At 31.5% G+C, this 4658-nt stretch overlaps 1 long non-coding RNA gene across 1 annotated transcript; it reads right to left on the bottom strand.

Moving 5' to 3' along the window:
- Positions 1 to 810: 810 nt before the first annotated feature.
- LOC145129365 (uncharacterized) lies at positions 811 to 1910 on the bottom strand. The gene is made up of 3 exons (XR_013717467.1): positions 1851 to 1910; positions 1680 to 1772; positions 811 to 1277 (listed from the first exon to the last, which is right to left on the bottom strand). It is a non-coding gene; the product is annotated as an uncharacterized LOC145129365 (long non-coding RNA).
- Between the last annotated feature and the right edge of the window lie 2748 nt (positions 1911 to 4658).

The following is a 4658-nucleotide window of genomic DNA, read 5'->3' as shown; positions in this document are numbered from 1 at the left end:
AGTCCAAAAATTAAAATATTTTATTTTGAATTAAAGTTAAAATCTATATTGTTGTTTACTGTTTTAAGTAAGAATATTTTTACGTTTTAGGTTATAAATAAAATCACATTGCCACTCAGTTAATCTTTTTTGAATAACTATGACCAAAATTGAAAAAAAAAAATATTGTAAACTGTAAAAGATTGAATTTGTAATTTATCTTATTTTCTATCACAATTTTTTATTTATAACACCTTATATGTACATGATGTTTTAAATTTAGAATTTTTTCAGCTTATACTGTAAAATATGTATTGCATATTACTTTTTCTTATAGATTCAGCTTTATTAGATAATTTGTTTTTTTTTTGGAACATCACGTAAACTTTTGACTAAAATTCCCATTTCATCCAAAACCATATTTTTCTATTTTGACTAAAATGCCCCTTTTCATGAGTTGTTTGTTCCAATTAAATCACAACACATCAAATTGGGGACTTGGGGTTGGCCCTCAGAATTCTACTCGATCCCAAGGTAATAAGCAACAAAAACCCATACTCACTAACCCACAATAATCACATAGTTATCCATTATACCATTCTGGCCACTTCCACTTTAATACAACAGTTAAATACATTCCAAATTCTTCAACATTTAATAACCATTCTGATTCTTTACTCTGATCACTTTGAAACCACACATCAAACAGAAACCTTTACAGTCTCCTCATTTTCCTCATATAGAGTCTTGTATTTATTAATATCTTCCCAATTTACCATTCACAAAGTAGTAACACCAATTACATGATCATAAGTCACATACATCAGACACGTACATGCAGTACACACACAACGTATGTGAACACACACAACACATGTGCCATCAGACACATACACGTACAACAAACAGACATACATGAAGCACACATACATCAGACACAACATATGTGTCTGATGTAAGATGAAAAGATAATGAAAAAAGTCAATAATCTATAACATGAGTTAAGATGAAAAGATAATGAAAAAAGATGTGCCATTTCAACTATAAAATCTTGATTCTTGAAATAAGAAACACCTAGAAGATTAATATGATGTCTCATTAATCACTAAAATATAGTATAAAGAGTTATTCACCTTTCATGCCATTTGATTTTGGAACAATAGAGTGTTATAATTGTGGTTCAAACTTGGTGGCACCATAGATTTTGGTAAGCCTCTTTTCACATGGTGGTGCCGTAGATCTTGATGATCCATGTTTAGGATTGAAAGCATTCTTTGAAGGTTTTGACTGATTGGCACCTGAAACAACACAGCAATAGAAAACTTCAAATCAAAATTGAATCTGAGAAGCAACAACATACATAAATCGGTAAATGTTATACCAATTTTGGTATAAAAAATTCAAGCCTCGACACTAACAGTAGCCAACCCGCAACTCTGATTTCCAGGCAATAGAAGTACATTCACCACTTATTGGAGTCCATAGATAAAGATCACAAACCCACATCACTAAAGACTAAAATAGGGGTAAATAGCCTTATTTTTGGTAAAAACTGCACCAAGAGATTTCTTTAATATCTCTTTAGCTTTCTATATATAAAAAACTAATTATATTACATACGATAAATTATAATCATAAACATACATTACTCAGGGTGTTATATTAGTATTGTGTTTTGTTAATAAATTAAACAAATTTACCTTCCCATGTGCATATTTGAAAAAAGGTTGTTGAACCCGAATTTTATCCATTTGCTCTTAGATGTAGTATGTTAGATCTCCAGTAGCAAAACCCTATCTTCATCACAATACATGTAAACAATATAAAAACTTGCATTTCTTGAATAAAAAGTTAGAAATCAAGAAACTTACCATCACATGTCCAATTGTCTTATTCAAAACAGACACTGAAAAATATATAAAGTAAAAAAAAAATTGAAGAAGAAGAAGATCTAATTCCAAATTGAGATCAAATTCCAAGAAATTGACACACACATTTATAGAGAAAAAGAGAGGGAGAGACCATTGATTTTAGGGGCATTGAGGTGGGTGGTCGAACCAGGCGCTCTGGAAGGAGAACAGTGAAGATGCACACACCTAAATTAGAAATTAAATGGAGAAGATGATGGTAAATTCCAGATTTACTCTAAACATCTGGTTAACCAACAAAAAATCGACAAATATAGATTAGAGGAATCTATTACCTGGATGAGAAAACGGAGAAGATGATGGCGATTTCCAAATCATCCGGTCAAGAAACAAAAAGACCCGTCAACACCGTTAAAGATGCATAGCATTGCTACCACATAGTGGTGACTACGTTTGATGGTGGTGGTGAAATTCAAATTATGGTGGTAGATGGAGGTAAATGGTCGCGTTTAGGGTTTTTATGTGTGTGTGTGAGATATATATATATATGTTTTTTGATGTGTAAGAACAAAATTGAATAAGAATTACTGAGAATGCATGAAAATGACCATAGTTGTGTAAGGTTGAACGTATTCACATTAGCAAACGACCTCTTCTTTTAGTAATTCTCATAAAATATTGTTGTCCACACGTCCGCACAATAGGTGTCCATCCACATTATAACCTAGCCCTATATATATATATATATATATATATATATATATATATATATATATATATATATATATATATATATATATATATATATATATATATATATATATATATATGCTTAGGTTATTGTATTCTAACTAATTATTGTATGGATATAGGATTGATTGTGGACCAATCATTTTAGTTATTTTAAGAAAGTGATTAATACATAAGATTGAATTAAAGATAATTGAAAAATAACATATAATTTCATAATAAATGTATTTTAGTCAACTAACATAAATTTAAAAAAGGAAAATTGGAGATTTTATGGAATAACTAATTCTTTTAACTTAAAATTTTGATTTTTTTTTGGATAATAATTCTATAAATTCAGACATTCTAACAGAATGTGATTATGGTCATCTTGAAAAAAAACATTTTATTCTATGTTATCAATACTACTAAAATCATTTATTACATTCATTCTTAAAGAATACAACTATGAATATAAATTACATTTATTCTGAAATTGTTGATTATCACTAGAACATTCTTGAAATTGTAGTAAGAATAATCATCTCCTTCTTGTAACGACTTCATCTTCTACCAGAATCCAGAATACACTTTATCTTCTTTCAGAATCGAAAATGCGTTTGATCTTCTTTTCGAATCCAAATTACACTTGAGAAAAATTATTTTTGCAAGCTCATTTGATCCCAACCATAATAGAAAAAGTCCACATGACTTCATCTTCTTTAAGAATCCTGAACAAGTGAACCAATTTGTTTGTAATTAGAATATTAGAACTAACGAATTATTTATATACATATAAACACATTCTGATGGAATACATTTATAACACACACTTTGGTAGAATACACTACATACCAACTGACAAAATAGATGTGTCAATCCATAACTTGAGACATGGATCTTGCAATTACCTTAACATAGTAACAAATTGGGTTCCCTTTCCTTGATAAACTCGAAGACAAGAATAATCTGTCACATACAACAATAGCAACCAACAATGAAAAAGAAACAAAAAATAAATATAAATAAATAACTTATTTCACATACCACATGGAAATGTTGCAATTGTTTGTGAACTAAATGATGCAAGAAAAGCAACATGCTCTCCTCGGATTCCATGGGCATTAGGTATTGATAAGTTTGGAAATCCATCTTCAAATTTTCTGTCATTCAATGTTTATCCAGTATGATTATCTAAGTCGTAATAACTAGTTTCTAAAGATTTATCTATGTTGAATAATCGGGTTTGATACTAGCAACAACAAAATTTGATCATTCAAAGGTGCGACAGAATGTTCTATATACCAAATTTTACATGTTGCTTTTTTAAATAATCCCTAATCTGCATTGTAGTCAATTGGATCGAAGAAGTTAATGACATACCTCCAACTGATACTATGAAGCTCAATTGCATCGGATTGGGCACAATCCTCTGTGCAAGCGCCTCCATTTCAGCAACATAAAAGAGGCACAATCCTCTGTTCAAACAATCATCAGTTGTAAACAAAAAACTATAGGGTGTAATTCAAATTGAGGAAAACAATCAGATTTTAGAGAAGCCGAAATCAAAAAAATTAGAACGGGGGGTGAGGGGTAAGAAAGATCTAAACCACAGCAAAAAAAGCCCTAAATTTTGAATTTTCGGAAGATGTTTACTTTGAACGCTAACCAGATCGGTCAACTAACTACAATTGGTACAAAAAAGATGCCATGATCAAACCTGAGGAACTTCAATAGGCTGATTGAGCTCTCCCGGATTAACCCCGACAGACGCTTGATCTTTGTTCAACTTTACATACCGCGATGGATCGATAGGTAGCTGCCTCGTCTTCCTCCTTGGATCGACACCACAACTGCTGCTCTTTTCTCCCGATCGTAATGGGATTTAGGGCTTCGTGGGTCTTTTAATACCGAAATTTTGATCATATGGGCTGTCAAGAGGTGAAGAGATGCAGGGTTTTGGGCGTATGGATTGTTACAAAGGATTGGGCAAGAGGAGGGAGATGATGGCGGAAGGGTGGGCTAGGGTTAGTACGCCGACGAATTGGATAGGGGATGGCTTTATCGATCTTTCTTTTTCTC

This window comes from Lactuca virosa, chromosome 8 (assembly GCF_052849685.1).
Source record: "Lactuca virosa cultivar CGN04683 chromosome 8, Lactuca_virosa_CGN04683_v6, whole genome shotgun sequence".
In the NCBI taxonomy this organism is placed as follows: domain Eukaryota; kingdom Viridiplantae; phylum Streptophyta; class Magnoliopsida; order Asterales; family Asteraceae; genus Lactuca; species Lactuca virosa.
The sequence above is the reverse complement of the archived record's forward strand: the minus strand, read 5'-3'. Positions and strand labels throughout refer to the sequence as shown.